The sequence below is a fragment of the Rhagoletis zephyria genome, unplaced genomic scaffold (assembly GCF_001687245.7).
Source record: "Rhagoletis zephyria isolate East Lansing unplaced genomic scaffold, Rhagoletis_zephyria_1.1 Rzeph_scaffold_00298, whole genome shotgun sequence".
Taxonomy (NCBI): Eukaryota; Metazoa; Arthropoda; class Insecta; order Diptera; family Tephritidae; genus Rhagoletis; species Rhagoletis zephyria.
In genome coordinates this window covers 118,204-136,251 of record NW_016157382.1, presented here as the reverse complement: position 1 = coordinate 136,251, position 18,048 = coordinate 118,204, and the positions used below count along the sequence as shown (strand labels likewise).

The 18,048-nt window shown below is 35.6% G+C and overlaps 1 long non-coding RNA gene across 1 annotated transcript; it reads right to left on the bottom strand.

The window, feature by feature from the left end:
- Nucleotides 1-1,093: 1,093 nt before the first annotated feature.
- LOC108358816 (uncharacterized) lies at nucleotides 1,094-16,763 on the bottom strand. The gene is made up of 3 exons (XR_001846834.1): nucleotides 16,663-16,763; nucleotides 5,943-5,946; nucleotides 1,094-1,106 (listed from the first exon to the last, which is right to left on the bottom strand). It is a non-coding gene; the product is annotated as an uncharacterized LOC108358816 (long non-coding RNA).
- Between the last annotated feature and the right edge of the window lie 1,285 nt (nucleotides 16,764-18,048).

Genomic DNA, 18,048 nt, shown 5'->3' with positions numbered 1-18,048 from the left:
GAACATTTGTTAAAATTGCGGAAAATGTAAAAAGAATCGGCCAAAACGATGCCGATGCCGATTAATCGGTCGGACTCTACTTAAAAAAAATATTTAGAAGTTTGAGGACGCTAATTTATTCAAAATTGATAATACCAACAATTCTTCGAAAAGAAGTAACATTATTATAGAATTTTGGAAAATGGGCGTAATACCGCCCACATATAACTATATAAGTTTATCTCAATATGTCTAACTGAACGTTCTATTGAAGATGTTTGAAATAGGTGTAAAACCACCCTTCTACCATGTAGCGGTGTAGTTTTCGGAAAGGTGAAAAAACTGTACTTAATACTTGCGCCGGGTATTTAATGTCTGACTCCGTCCGAACTTAGACTTTTTAACTTGTTTTACTATAGTATTTACCAACTCCCAAATACCTAAGTCATTAGCGCACACATGGGGTGGGTTTTGGGGTTAAGTTGATTAGGAAGGCGCTAAAAGTCACTTATTATCTGTATATTTTCTTTGACGAAGGCTGACTATATTTCCATGGCGATGGCCGCGAAATAGTCGAGGGTGGTTTACCTCTGCATTAGATGTAACTAACTTGTAACTAACTACTTTTGGACATAAAATATCAATAGGAAAAACAAAATATTTTTTTTAATTTTATTTTTTTTTTTAACTTTTATTTACTTTATTACATTTCATATTTCTTTTCATATTCTGCTAGGTGGTCCCATATTCGAACTCCGTCAGATATAACTTCAAAATGATAATATGAAATTTCGATCTTCCTTTTACTTGTCCTCATTTCAATTTAAAGAAATACAAAATTTTAAAAGTTAAGTTATTGGGATAATTTATGTCGCTATCAATAAATTTTTGCAATAGTCTTATCAACCGTTATGTTAAATTACGGATTTCTTACGATTTTTTGCGGATTACATATTGAAAACAAGGTTGGTCTACTTTTTTCCAAAAGTTTAACCCCTCAACTCGAACCAGAACCGGTCTTTTTGACCAACTGTTAAAAAAAAATGGCTTATAGATGGTTAAAATGTCCACTAAAATATTAAGCGCCAAATTTTTCTAAGGAGAACCGAATGTTATGAAAAATAATACTAATTTTTACCAAAAAGGGGGAACTTTAACCCTTTGTAGAAAACGTTGCGATGCGAGGGAGCAAAACCTTCTTGGGGTTTGACCACCATTAAGGAATGCTAACGGAATTTTCACACAGCCACCTAGTACTTGTATACGTATGTGGGACCCCAGAATAAAATAACTTACGAATGTAAAAATTAGCAAAAAAGTGTTTGCTCTTCATTTAGTCTGTTTAAAATATAAAAAAAAATACTCAGGAAAATCAACTTGTCTTTGTTTTATCTCTAATAGTTGAGGAGTTAGATGGAATGAGTTAGATGGACAGAAGCTGCTTCGGTTAAAACTGCTTTCTGAGATATCGGCGTTAAAGTTTTTGATGTGTTATAACCTTATTGTTGCTGTAGTATTCACGATCTAATTGTCCCAAAATACACCTATCTTAGCTCGTCGAGATTGTTTTTCATCAACGCTGTGAGACTTTGGAATAATATACCAGAATCTGTCAAGTCTGTGTTAAATAGAGGTAACTACAAATTGCTAATATACAACTATTTTGGGTCACTGCGATGAGTGTGATCGCAATAATATTCTTTCTTTCCTTTCATCTGTCTCTCTGAACTCATTTTCTTCTACCTATGTATATGTTTAATTGTGCTTATGATTAGTTAAGGATTTACTTATGTTTTGTGTTAGTGCTAAGTTTATTTTAATTTAATTTAATTTAATATGTTACTCTGTAATAAAATACCAAATGAAGTTGATGTACTTTAAAAAGATTCTTATCTTATTTGTACCACCACTTTTGTTCAAATAAATACTTTAAAAAAATACTTTATTGTAAAGAGTTGTCTACTCCGGAAAAAATCGTTAGATTACGAGTATTCGACCCTAATTTAACTGTGATAAACGCTTTCGATCGAAAAATATGTTACCTATGTTTTTTCTGAGTTACGCTCTTTTTGGAAAAATAAAGGAGATCATATTCTTTTCCAGTGGCCCAAATTATGCAAAAAAAAACTCCTTTAAAAAAGTAATTTTCATTTCGTAAAATTGTGTTTTTAAACGAGTAGTATTTAGTTCCTTGAAACGATGTATTTCAATGTACATACATCATGAAAATTTTGTACAAAATCCCTTAGGCGCCGAACGCGANATTTTCATTTCGTAAAATTGTGTTTTTAAACGAGTAGTATTTAGTTCCTTGAAACGATGTATTTCAATGTACATACATCATGAAAATTTTGTACAAAATCCCTTAGGCGCCGAACGCGACGGCGCGTGAGGAATGACAAAAATCGGCGGCGGCGGCGGCGTGGCTCGGCGGCGCAGTACCTCTAATAGGTACTGATAGCGTAGTGTTTGAAAATAACATAGGCAGACAAGAGCGCAAATCAAGAAAAAAGTTTTACGATTTTGGATGATGACGCTTTTTCGACAACCAAAAAAACCAGGATTCACCCACCTTTTGTTAAATTTTTTTTTGTACGTCCGTTCTTATACATAAATTTATGTAACTTAACTTATATCATAAGTCATGTTTTGAATTATATGATTAAATCTTCATTGAAGAAATATTCTGTGAAAATGCGGGATCCAATGTGCGCGATAAAAAATAAGGTTCCGTGATCGTACATGAACGTGACTGAAAAAAATTTAGAAAGCGTGAGTGTGTGATTTACAAAATCGTCGCCGTGAGCATGCATAATCGTGAGTCAAAATCAGGCACGCGCAATCTATACAGGACGAAATTTCGCGAAATGCCTCTTGCAAGTACAAAGGGCTTTCACACTTGAAGGGTGGGCACTTACTAACTTTTTCGCGACTTGGTCTAATGTACAAAATCTAAAAGCCGATAAGTTTAGGTTGGTTATTGTGTTAGAGATTGGAGAGTATATTTTAAGCATGTCAACATAAGTATACTACATACATACATATATCGTCGTTTAAAGTACAAAACCGCGTATCGTCATTCTGCAAAACCGCGTAACTGACATTGGCTGCCAAAAATTGGATTTGCTCACACAAGCTCTTGGCTCAATCCTTATCCATTCGTCCTGAAATATCCTAGCCAGAAATGCGATTGCTTTATAAAAAAGAGAACCATATTGAAATATGAGTGTTTTTACGCTTTAGAAAATAATTTATGCAACCTCACATATGCGGTTTTGCATTTTGCTGATACGCGGTTTTGCATTTTGTTGATACGCGGTTTTGCACTTTAAACGACGATATGTATTTATGTATGTAGTACGTAGGTATGTATTTATTTATTTTAATACTTCGTATGCAATAAATAAAAATTTATTACTGTATGCAGTAAAATTCTACTCTTTACATATATCGTCGTTTAAAGTACAAAACCGCGTATCGTCATTCTGCAAAACCGCGTAACTGACATTGGCTGCCAAAAATTGGATTTGCTCACACAAGCTCTTGGCTCAATCCTTATCCATTCTTCCTGAAATATTGTAAATAGCCAGAAATGCGATTGCTTTATAAAAAAGAGAACCATATTGATATATGAGTGTTTTTACGCTTTAGAAAATAAGTTTTACAAGTTCACATATGCGGTTTTGCATTTTGCTGATACGCGGTTTTGCATTTTGTTGATACGCGGTTTTGCACTTTAAACGACGATATGTATTTATGTATGTAGTACGTAAGTATGTATTTATTTATTTTAATACTTCGTATTCAATAAATAAAAATTTATTACTGTATGCAGTAAAATTCTACTCTTTAGCATAGCTAAAATTCACTTAGCATTTCCTTTTTTTCCACCAACGTCACAATCACCCGACTAAATGGTAAATCAAACGATTAGGGAACCATAAATATGAAAACTGTCAAGTGATTTAAAACACTAAATGAATGAAGAATTTATGATCCCTTCGTGAAGAAATATCAATAATCAACAACAATCACTTGAGTTATACAAACAAACTATAACAATAGGGGTATACGTCTAAACATTTCAACTTATAAAAAAGGTAAATTTAAGAGTCTGCATATAGTGTTACATGAACGCAACACATAAAACTAAAAGCCTGGTTATGCCAACTTAGCTTAACGTAACTCAGAAAATCAAAATGAAACAGATTCGGCGTGGCATTAAGTTACGTTAAGTTTCGGCCGTTTAATTATAAGCAACATCCATTTAAGAGAATTTTTAAGTGAGAGCCTGCAAGTTACATTAAGTTACCATAATCAGACCATAATTGTCGAGATCAAGTAGAAATCAAATATTTTTTAAAAATTTTGATAAATTAAATTCTCGAATCTTATTTACAATCAGCCTCATTGCGAGAGTCGGGTCGAATGCAAGTCGTTTTTTCGAGGGTCGAACCGTATCGAAAATTTCGCTTCATTGCCTATAATTTCCACTCGACTAGGGTATTAAAAAGGAATAACTTGGCAGCAATGTAAATTTTTCGACGGTTTTAGACGTTTAGATGAAAACCCTGAATATCTAAATATATATGCATACGTACAAACGTATGTATGTATACAAACTAATGTAGTAAACATACATTCTGGACACCGATATCTGCATACAGTAGCTGTTATTAATATTGTGACAACATGACGGCGGTGAGAGCTGGGAAAAGTTGTAAATACCGATGCATTAGGCTAGATTGCACTTCTAGCAAATCCAAAAAGCACCAGAGCACCGTAGTGACTGCATCTATTTGTTTATATGTATGGAAGTAGTGCCATGGAAGCCTCAACCCATTACATCGACGTTTGCTCAGGTACTTCCCAAATGGAAGCCGTTGAGCGGCTTACTAATCTGTTTGCGCTTCCAGTTGTAGTTAGCTGGCTGACACCGACTACATCGTCCGCCTTGCAGTTATCAGCTGCGTGGCACAATGACACAACTACTCACATACCCGCAATCGCTTCTTGTCAAAACCGACGCGGCCTGTTGGCGGCACTGGAGTTGGCGTCAGGCGCCATCAATATATACGGCGTATGTGCATGCACTGTTTACCCGAGTTTATAGAGAATTATCAGGGATCGCTTCCACTTCAACGGAGCCACAGACAAACTGACAGCAGTACGGTGCATTGCCGAAAGGTGCGGTAAAGAAAGGCAGTTAACAGTGGTTCGGACAAGTATAAAAGCATACATACATATGTATGCTACAATCAAATGCCTTTCCCGACAAACGTATGGCAATGCTACTGCCACCGTCCCGACTGGCTTATGAATTGGGTGGGAGTGGTGTGAAAAACAACGAGAGAAGTGACATTTAAGCGCCATGGCACCATAAAAACTGACAGTGACAGTCGGAAAGTAAATATTGATTACAAGCTGAAAAATTCGTACCCGCCCACTTCAGTTCCCGAGTTCGTTTGTTGTAACCTGATAATATCGGAACTCTTGTTAATTACTGTTACAAGCTTACAGTAATTGCTGTTGATTTAACTATAAATTTTGTAATATTGTTATTAGTTGATAACCGGTATGTTTAAAGTAGGTTCATATGTATGTATGGTGTGTATGTTTGTACATACATATCGTCGTTTTAAGTACAAAGGCGCGTATCAACAAAATGCAAAACAGCGTATCAAGACAAGAATGATATTATGGGCGTATATGTATGTAAATTCAAAACTATAAAACCGCTTTTCTCGAGTTTTGCTTTTTCGAGTTATGCCGCTATTGAAGTAAATGAGCGATACATTTGTAAAGACTACAGAAAATAATTCGGCTAAATACATACATATCGTCGTTTAAAGCTCAAAACCGCGTATCAACAAAATGCAAAACCGCGTATCAAGATATTACAAAACCGCGTATGTGAGGTTGCATAACTTATTTTGTAGAGAGTAAAAACACTCGTAACACACACACCTAAAACTATTGAGTAAGGTCCAAAGAACAGCGTTTCTATGCATTTCGGGTGCCTTAAGGACCACCCCAAATAAGGCGTTGGAGGTGATTACCAATTTACCCGCAATAAACCTGGTGGGAAAATACGCGGCCGCCGATTCAGCGCTCAAACTAAGAAGTATGGTGCTATGGAAGGATCGGCGGTTTGGTCACGCTTCCATACTTCACACTCTGGGTAGTTACAACCAAGAAGTTGACTACTCCGCTCCCAAACCAATCTTCAATAGGCTCTTTAAGACGAGCATCCCGTCAAGAGGAGAATGGCAAACGCCAAGACCATGGAGACGGGGGGAATTGAATTTTTACACAGATGGATCCAAGCTAGACAATAGGGTTGGCTACGGAGTTTTCTCTAAGGAACTAGGACTGGAACTATCCGTCCGAATTCCGGACCACTGCAGTGTCTATCAGGCAGAAGTTTTAGCCATAAAAGAGGTGGCTGTGTACCTTAGTACACATGCCGTAACGAAGACTACGATTAATATTTTCTCGGACAGCCAGGCGGCCATTAAATCAATGAACATGGTAATGCTGAGGTCGAAGGTTGCGCAGGAATGCCTCGCAGCTCTAAACGATATTAGCACCGTGTTCAAGGTCAGCCTCATATGGGTTCCGGGACACAGAGATATTGAAGGAAACTGCAGGGCTGATGAGCTAGCCAGGAAAGGTACGAATCTACCCCTATGTGAAAACAGGGGCACTATTGAGATACCCATGGCAACCTGCAAATTAGAACTTCGAAATAGCATGATCCAAGAGGCCAACAGGTCATGGCTAGAGGAGGGCACATGTAGAACAACCAGGCTGCTTTGGCCGCAAATAGAAAAGAAAAAGACGAAAGAGTTGCTGTGCCTCTCAAGAGAGGACATTGCGAAGGTCACGGCTTGTGTAACCGGTCACTGGCTATTTGGCAGGCACTCTTCAAGACTAGGAATTTTCTCCCACGAATATTGCAGAAGTTGCAGAGATGAGGAAGAGGAAGAAACCGTAGAGCACTTCTTCTGCAGCTGCCCAGCTTTGGCCAAGAGGAGAGCAAGCTTTTTAGGCAGGCCCTTCTTTAGCTCTCTTACGGAACTATCACGCGTAGGAATAAAACCGATTCTACGCTTTATAAGAGCCGCAAATTGGTTCTCTGAAGAATAGTCACCGAGGTTCCCGTGTTCTGCAGTGGTACCACAATGGACCTTCAAAAGGTCTAAGTGAGTTGGTAAATTGAACCGACTGCCACATCAACCTAACCTAACCTAAAAACACTCGTGTTTCAAAATGGTTCCCTTTTTATAAAACAATCGCATTTCTGGTTAGTATATTTCAGGACGAATGGATTGAGCCAAGCGCTTGTGTAAGCAAATCCAATTTTTGGCAAAATTGACAGTTACGTGGTTAGGCATATCGTCGTTTAAAGTACAAAACCGAGTATCGTCGTTCTGCAACTGACTTTGTGCCAAAAAAGATATGTGTTCACCGGAAGCTCCTGGCATCAAGCCCTTATCCATTGATACTAAAATATCGATTCTTAGACATAAGAAGAGAAGATAATTATTGATGAAAGAGAGAACCATTTTGAAATTGGACTAGCTTTACTCTCACCTGCAAAATCTTGGCAACGTCACATACCAGGTTTTGCATTATCTTGATACGCGGTTTTGTACTTTCAACGACAATATGTAAATGTATGTACCCAACGGGACTGAAAGTGAGCACAAAAGCAGAGAAAAAATAAATTTGAGTAGTTAAATACATAAAATATTTTATTTTGAAAAGTGAAATTGGCGACTCGTCGACTTATTACCGTGGTGAGAAATCGGCAACATTATTTTTTTCATGTCATTTTAGGAATATGTAATCAAAAGTTCCTAAAGTGATGAATTTGTCGTCAACACGGACAGGGAAATAATTTATTTCGTTTTTAAATTCTAATTTTATATTCAAAAACAAATGAAATATTAGAAATATGTACATATGTAATAAGCAAGGAACGGATTTTATGGAAATTGCCTTTTTTCTGCTAAAGAGATAGAGTATATTCGATTAAGAATGTCCACGAATTAGCTTGCCCTGATTCCATATATACACATTTGATGTTGCCTTTTTTAAGATATTTGCCTTTTTTTGCCTTTTCTACCTTTAAAAAAGTGATTATAGCATTTAAAATTTTTTTTTAAGATTAAAAAATATACACATGCCCATGCGGCTTATAGAAGCGCAGGGACCTCTTGCCAAATTGGTGTTGGAAAAATTCAAAGCCGTTTTCTCAGCTAACGTAGGCTTGGAGACAATAAGGGGTGTGGATAAAACTGTAAAGGGCGAGGGAAACGCCCTTATTCCTGATAATATGAACGTTTCAAACGTTCCATATTTAAATTGGGCTCCACTTGTATCAACTTACGTCGAGCGCACATTTAGTACATTCCAGGCTTTTCTTCGCGAAAATCGAATGAAAATGCTGCCAGAAAACTTCAAAATGCATCTTGTGGTTCAATGTTACTACAACTATACAGATTAAAGTTTTATGAGTTAGAAACTCGAAAGGATAAAATAGTCAAAGATTCAAAGTACAAATTTTTCATATAATGAAACTAGTTCATAGTTTTTCTCTTTTTACTTGTAATATAAACATTTCTAAAATAAATGTATTTTTTGATTGTTCTTCGTATTTTCTGTCTTTTTTTAGTGCCTTATTGTGTTTTTTTGTAATACCTGCCTTTTTCGCTATTTTATTTTGCCTTTTCCAGCCTATTTCGTTATTTTATTTTGCCTTTTTTATAGGTTTTTAGATACTAAAAATCCGTTCCCTGGTAATAAGACTGTTCCAAGTAATTATTGTTCAAATATCGCCTGTAGTAATAACAAAGCGATAAGAAAACAAGTCATTCAGAGGGCATGAAAAATAAATAAAACAAAGAACAAAAATGCTGACTATCAATGTATGTTTTTTGTGCTTCCTTAATTTTTTTGAGTAGTGAGCCAGTTCGCAAAAATTCCTCACTGAGGAGTACAATTTTAATCTTCCTCCCACTACAACTTCATCCAAGGGCAATCAATTGTGATGCCTTTTTTTGTGAGTTAAAAATGAAAGAGCGCACTTCAACTAAATTTATGTTTAATATAACCCATTTTTTCGCTTCAATATTTACCTCACGCTCCCATGCCACTCAATATATTACTCCTCATATAAGAGCGTTTTGCTTCTTTTGCTCATCTAGCTTTCATCACTCAGTAGCTTTAATCATGATCAGCGTTGCCGCTTTGGTCATTTTTTACCAACACCGGTAGTTTTCTTATTTTTAGAACGAGTTTGGTAATTTGGTAATTTTTTTCCTATTTGGTAATTTTTTCAACATAAGTCTTTTAAGTTTTTAATACTAACTTATTTAGAACTTTAAAGCTTCTTACAATTGCACAAAACAAAAAATTTGCTTATGTACATACATATGTATGTGTCTGCACCTTGAGAGAGCCAAAAATTTCCAGGGCCCTTTCACGTTACGATTTGCCTTGACAACACAGAACTTTTAGTATGAGCTTAGTATACAAAGCTATTTGAAGAAACCAAAAAGTGTTCTCAATATGGCGGCTACCACAACCCCTACAGTCCCACAAATCAGGTTATTGGATCATTTTTACCTGCTGGAACCAATGGTGCAAGAAAATAACTTTACAGCACTAATTACAATTTCGCAACTAAATAGGAATGTGACCCACTCATAAAACTGTAGAAATAAATTTAATCTATCGTTTATCGATACATTTGCTGGTTTCATGTTTTAAGTAATGTAATTACTTTATTGGACGATGGTTCCGTGCGCAGAAGTGGAAAACTTTTGACTGCCATTCACCTGGGAGTGGCCAGATGCGATTCTTGTGCGTACGGTTCAAATCGCAGCTCATAGCGTCCGGATATTTATATCCACGTATCCTCTGGGTAGCAACCAAACACCCGTGCCCGTGTTTTCCGACTATTATGTCCAAAAAAATTTGGTAATTTTTTTCTGAGTTTGGTAATTTTTTTTAGAGTATTGGTAAAAAATTTAAAATCTTTGTGGCAACACTGATCGTGATACAAAAATTACAAGGTAAAATCATTCTCTCAATTCGTCGGCCATGATTTTTTTCAGACGTTTGCAAGCATTTTAAAATCATATAAAATTGAAAAAACCAAGCATATTTTAAGAATAAACAAAACCGACTTAAATTATCTTATACAAATTTAAGATTACGTTAATTTCTTAAACCAGATTAGTAAGAAACCACCTCAGAGATACCACCTTTCTTTAAAAAAAAAAGAATTGTAGAAATCGGTTCATCTGGTCCACAGTTATGCGGTTACATAAAAAAAAATAAAATAAAAAATATTTCGGCGAATTGATAACCCCCTTTTGAAGGCGGTTAAAAATGAAATTGTTCACAACTATTGTTGTTTGAGATTGAAAATGAGAATTTGTGTGAGTTTGTGTTTTGAATTTTAAAATTATATTGCTGGCAAACGCCAGACTGTCGCTCAATGGTTTTACCTTGTAATGTTTTTATTATGGTTTTAATCGTTGATAAACTCAGTAAAGCAGCAGGGAGCGCTCATTGAGCAATAATTTTATTTATGCTGTAAATTTGATGCGCCCCTTGCTTAGTTGTTTTTCTAGATTTGCTTTTTTCTCTTGTTAGTTTCTGAATTAAAAGTTTAGCTTAAAAAACTTCGGTTTTATTGTTTCTGGTTTTGTGATTTAAAAATTGGAATGGTAAATATCTTTTCTATCACTTTACAACTCGGAGCGATGAAAATAAAAGTGAGGCTATCCGTACGAATAAACTCTTTTACAAATACTTCTCATGTAAGTTCGTGAGTAAGCCAAGTATGTGAGTGCTCTTAAAAAATATAACTTTTCAGAGCGAGAGCGTGTTTTAATTGCTTTGCGAAGTCTGTTTTGAGAAGGTCAGCGACTGTTCTTTGTAAAAATGTGCATATTCGATATTTATATTATTATTTTGATTTGAATTGTTGAAGTTACGTCACGTTATTATGTTTAATTATAATTTGGGGAATCTTTACTTACTTAACTCCAAGAAAATGGTATAAAATTGGTGTCAGAAGAAGGATAAATAGAAAAATAACCCTAATCGGCGCAACTCCGGCTACGCTTGTCACTGTATTTTTGCGAAAAAACATAATTATGGTGAATTATAATAAATACTGAAATAGTGGACATGTATTTACCTGATAAAATCGCAGTCCATTTCACCTGATAAAGGCCAGTATGCAGCTCTCAAGAAAAGCAAAAACTGCATATAAAATGACGTACAAGAAATGGCTAAGACATTTTCTTCCTTGGACACACACACACACATGAAATAATGGCACTTTTTTCTTGACCGTTTTCTTGAGAGCTGCATACCAGCCTTAACAATTTTATACCATTTCCTTGGAGCTATATAACTAAAGTCAACTCTTTAATTCTATCAAGTCGGTAATCATATTACGCTCCTAATAATATATAGGATTATGTCAAAATTTCAATTTTGTGAGAAAACGCAACCAAAGTTTCATCAATTCATAGAGTTGGTATACCAAAAGACAGATACAAGGCCAAGCTTATCAAGCTTATTCATTGTACGATGAAATCTCCAAAAAGAAAATTTTGAACAGCATCTCTTTGTTATTAAACGTGCGATATTATTTTAATAAAAAGAACATGTAAACATGTACTATTTTTCATTGCATTTTAACCGCTCCGAATTGAGGATTGGAACTCATCCGCGGCTCAAATTTCCATCGTTCGATCTAAACTTTAAATTTTTTGACGAGTTTTGGAAATATGGTAGAAATGTAGCAGCAGGGGGTTCACCAAAAGCAGTAAAATTTTAAAAGTGGTCTACGAGAAAACGGTTTGGGTACCTCTGTTTTAGAGCGACTGGTAAAAAGAAATCGATACGATAGCGATATTACCGGCAATAAATATGTTGCCGAGGGCTACATGTTTTCTTATTTCCGACAACAAAAATTGTATGTAGGAGAGTTCATTTGTATATATGTACATATGTATACCAAACAGAATAAAAAAACTAAGTTTAAGTACACTAACTTAATAAAAATATCAAATCGTTCACAAAACTCCATTATTTTGTTAAAAGAATAATGTAATATGAAAAATTAAATTTTGCATGTAGCATTTTTTTAAAGCTTTAAAAGAGCACTAACGGAGCACTTAGTTGAAGCGCTCACCAAGGGCTTCTTGAGGCAGCAAGGGAGCGCTTCTTTCTAATGACACACAATGTTAAAATACAAAGATGTGTGAAATTGGGAAGGGAGCGCGTACTGCTGAATATGGAGCACTCCAATAGCACTGGTCTCGTTGGGTGTGTATATGTCTGTAAAATGTATTTGATGATAATAATAAGAGAGTTCATTCAATTTCTAATATCAATACAATGGATGTGGATTAGCGTTTTGTAAGCCTATATTTTAAATGAAAATATTTTAGTTTATTTTAAGTAAAGTGAAAGGAGATACTTGGTGATGACACAACGACGACGACTGGGATGAACTTCGCCCGACGACGACTTAAGGCCGGTCCACATAGAACTTTCGCGTTGGCTTTAGCGTTGGCGTTAGTTTGACAGAACGCACGTTAAAAGTATGCTTGCTACAATGAACGCTTGGCAGCGAATGCTTTGAGCACTAGATTTACATACTAACGACAGATAAATTCATATTTCATATCAATAATTCCATGAAAAATGATATTTCATACCTACATTTGATTAAAAACTAAAAATATTTCACATAATTTTATTTATTTGCAACAGCTGATTGACAACGCGCGAGAGAGATTGAGAGATTCCCATCTTTTTGTGTGCGTTAACTTTGGCGTTGGCGTTGCCGTTGATATGTGGACATGTCCATATAATTGTGTGTATTCATAGTCAGCTGTTAATCAACGCCAACGCCAAAGTTCTATGTGGACCGGCCTTTACTTCGACCGCTTCACGACTTCGTTCTATGACTTCGTCTACCAACCAGGGATGAATAAGTAGGTACCACTGTACCTTTTTCCGACGTTTGCTGACCTAAAGGTACATTAGGTACTGTTCTTGAGTCTGACTGTTCTTGACTATGATTGTCTGACCAAGATTCCGCGCTGCCTCCCGGATGGCAAACACTTCTTGTTGATACACCCGTGCCTAGGATATCTGAATGCCCTGAGATTCCCTTGATCCATGAACTCGCTTCTATGAGTCTTACTGCTGTAATAACGGCCGCCCGAGCAATTCGATTAAGAGAATATACATTGAAGATTGCTTTTAGGGTATAGCGGTCAGCGAAAAAAATTGTCAAAAATCAACGGGCTTCTTGAAACTTGCACTAAACCCGAAGGTGTTGCGGTTTTCTCCCATATACATACAAATAAATTGTGTTCATTCGTTATATGGAAGCAAATACGACAAAATAAATTTAAAAAAATCTACGGTAATTTTTAGCCACTTGAAACTTGCAAATTATTAGACTAAAATTGAACTTTATACCAAAAAAAATCGAATACTTCTCAGAAAAAAGCTTGAAATTTAGGTGAAAATTTTTGAAGATTTGTACAAACTTTTAAACTTGGGTTTATATGGGTTTTGTTAGAGAACGAACGGCATTTTAATAGAAAATACTTAAAAATAAATACATAAATAAACATATTTAAGTTGCAAACAATATTACCGTATATGCAGTAATATATACTTCTTCTTTTTGTACGGCATGGAAAATCTCGTGCTTTAGTTTTGTCCGGCACTGTATGTAGGTAGATATGTAAATACGTAAGTATGTACTTACTCTCACATGATTTGTATAAATTTTCCATATGTTTACTTGAGATTACAAATAAGATGTTTCGATAACTCCTTCGACATTTTACAAACTTGTCAACACCTACGCAAGCATCCGGCTGATAGAACGACCAGCTAAAAAGGGTTTTTCTGATAATATTTCTCGTCTAACCGTCGAACGTTGTTTGCTATATAAATATGTACATACACACATACACATGTAAGCCTACCCATTAATGCCTGTGACGTTTTTTCGAGAGTAAAACTTAAGAAAGTCAAATACGGCGTGTTTGCATTTCACGCCAATATAGGCTACCGAATTTTATTAATGTAAATATCAACGAAACACATGTACAGCTCTAAATATACCCACTGGGAAAAAGGTAAGCACCTTACGAGGTAAGCTATGTTTTCTTTCAGTTTTTAGTATGTATGTAAGCATTTGCTTGCACTGGTATAAAAAACCAGGAAATATGTAGTTATTGCGGTTAGAGAATTGGTAAATTTAACAAATAAAATTAATAGTCCCAATCGGAGGTATGCACAATATCAATTTGAATAGGAATATTTGTACATACATAAGTATATATATACATATACCCACTGGGAAAATAGGTAAGCACCTCACGAGGTAAGCCATGTTTTCTTTCAATTTTTAGTACCCAAATTGTAATCATTGCCAATGCCATCTACTAGAAAAGCACAAAATGAACACCTCCGACGACACATTACGTTGTCAGTTGCAAAATAACGTGCAGCCGAAGTTATTTCCAAGCGCCGAACTACTCCGAGCGACTGCTCTGCATTACACGTAACTTACTTTGTAAAGCGTATCAGAAGTATATCTGATACCAAATGTACACTCTGAATTCCTACTTACATACATAAGGCGGCCACGTCTTTGTTAAAGTAAGGGGTATTCGTCAGTGAAGTGGTAAGGACCGCCGGGTAAAGTGTAAGCTGCTGGTAAGATATTTCCCTTCACCCGGCGGTCCTTACCACTTGCCTGCCGAATCTCCATTACTTTAACAATGACGTAGCCGCCTTATATAAGAGGTATTAAGAATGTACATTTGGTATCAGACATATGTACCTCTGAGCCGCTTTACAAAGTAAGTTACGAATAATGCAGAGCAGTCGCTTGGAAATAACTTCGGCTGCACGTTATTTTGCAATTGACAACGTAATGTGTCGTCGGAGGTGTTCATTTTGTGCTTTACTAGTCGATGGCATTGGCAATGATTACAATTTGGGTACTAAAAATTGAAAGAAAACATGGCTTACCTCGTGAGGTGCTTACCTATTTTCCCAGTGGGTATATGTATATATATACTTATGTATGTACAAATATTCCTATTCAAATTGATATTGTGCATACCTCCGATTGGGACTATTAATTTTATTTGTTAAATTTACCAATTCTCTAACCGCAATAACTACATATTTCCTGGTTTTTTATACCAGTGCAAGCAAATGCTTACATACATACAAAAAAAAATATATATACATACATACATACATACATATTTGCGTAGGTGCACGCAGCACTTTAAAATCTGCGCTTTTCGCTGGAAGAATTTTAACATACATAAGTATATAGGTAAATACTACCGTACATATGAGTGTTATGCATATCAGGAGTAACTTGTGTAGCTGATCGTGACCAATATCCAACAAGCATACATACATACATAATTATCAGCAGGAGTCCCCGCAACACAAATTCCGATACAAGAATACAGCAAAATTTTAAAAGACATGCTGAATTAAAATTTGTATTTTCAATTATAGCATTCTCTAGTGTTTTCCCCAAATAACATACCAAACTGCGCACCTTTTTGAGGTAAACACAAACTTTCGTTCATACTTGTTCACACACATGTATGCATACAGCAATATACATAATATTTACATATGTACATGCCACATATTTATGTACACATTAATGTATACATTAATAAAAACAATCTCCCCATTTATGTATATGAAGTTAACGATATACTATGGAGTTAAAATGACAAGTAGAAAGTTCAAATGACGGGCAATAGTAACAATGAAATACCACGACTCAATACCTTCAAATACTAAACGAGATGAAAAGAAATGACAGAGCAAGATTACAAAAATTTCGTCAATTCATTATGCTGGATTCTGAAGAGAATGTATGAATGTCGACATACAGCAGCATATAAGGTCAGTTAAATTCTGAGCGTTTTTTGTTGACACATACAAATACCATGTGATTGACTTCTGCTAACGAGCCAACTGACTAAGTAGCTAATTTAATTAAATTTGTCTTCTCCCGCTCGTATATCCACTTTCTGGCTGAAAGGGTTAATTTTGCGTTTACAACCATATGTTTGTATCTATCTATACATGTACGTAAAACCCCCGCCGGACTGTGATTCCGAAAAAAATTCTTTTTTTATACCCGAGCGCACTTGTGTACAAGGGTATTATAACTTTCTTCACATAACGGTTGTTTGTACCAGCCTAAAGGAATCAAGATAGATATAGACAAATGTATACACAAATGCTCAGAATGGAAAGAGAAATTAAGCGGTGACTGTCTGGCCGTCCGCCCGTCTGTCCGGCTGTGCACAAGACAACTCGAGTAAAAATTGAGATATCTTAACGAAACTTGGTAACAGTATTTCTTTTGAGCTAAGGGCGGATGGTATTCAAAATAGGCCAAATCAGACAATAACCCCGCCTACTTCCCGTATAACGGTACTTGGCGGGTATACGAAAACTGCGATGTTTTAGTAATACTGCAACTTATTCATTTACATTGATCTTTTGGCAGAAAATAAGAATGGAAAATTGGCATAATCCCGCTTACTTATGATTAAACGTGTATATCTCGGTAACCGCTCCACAAATTTCTCCCAAATTTGGCACAGTTTATGGCCTCGGTAAAACATACCAAACGGCTGCGAATTTTTAAAATTGGACAAAAACCCCGCCCACATCCCATAAAGGTAATTTAGCCGATAGTTGATAAATCAGTAACTACTGATATCCCGGACCCGAGGGATTCCCCCCTTTCCCCTTCCATCTCGACGGGCCTTTTTGTACCGCGTAAATCCCGATTTACCGAGTTTTATTTATTAGTTTAATAGGAGTCTTCCTGAACCCTGGCCCATAGACCATTTTTCGTACAAACGTGGGAGCACTTTCGTTATCACAAAGAACTTAGAATATAAGGGAGCCATAAACATAGCCAGCATCCTTATTTTCTATGACCTTGGTTATGTTTTATTCTGAAAAACTGTTACTCTCGCTATGTTGCAGTCTATCACTATTGTAAAATTTTTTTTAAGGTTTTTATAATTATTTGTTAAGTTTTGTTTTTTCATGAAACGATTCTAAATTGAACTTACTGAAATTATGAAAAATAATACATTTAAGCATTATTTGGTTATTCCCCTTTCGATTATTATTATTTATTTATTTAATGTTAGCTTGTTAGCTAACAAAGACCATGTAAGTCAAAGGTTCAAACGTTGTACAAAAATTAACAAAATTCGACAAAGTTTCATCAAAATGTTGAGCTTTTTACTCAGATTTCTTAGAAACATTCTGAGTATGCAGTTTTGTAGCCCATTTAATTCAGAGTGCAAATTTTGTACACTTTTGTATACTAAAACTCAAGGGGCTAAAAACTGTATACTCAAAACGATTCTAAAAATCTTATTAAAATGTTTAAAATTTTGATCAACATCTGTTAAAATTCGTCGTATTTTTATAAATGTTATACAAAATTAGAAAATTCTGATTTACATGATTTTTATACCCGAGCGCACTTGTGCACAGGGGTATTATAACTTTGTTCACATAACGGTTGTTTGTAACAGGCAAAACGAATCGAGATAGATATAGACAAATGTATACATAAATGATCAGAGTGAAAAGAGAAATCCATTAAGCGGTGACTGTCTGTCCGTCCGTCCGTCCGTCTGTGCACGCGATAACTCGAGTAAAAATTAAGATATCTTAACGAAACTTTGTACGTGCACTTCTTTCTGGCGTAGGACGGATGGTATTGAAAATGGGCAAAATCGTACATTAACCACGCCTACCTCCCATATAACGGTAATTTTCAGAAATACGAAAACTGCGATATTTTAGTAACTACTGAAGATTATTCACTCAAAATTGATATTTACAATAAGTTTTAGACGAAAAATAAGAATATTATAAATGTTTGGCAAATGGGCGTAGCCACGCCCACTTATGTGTATATATCTTGGTAAC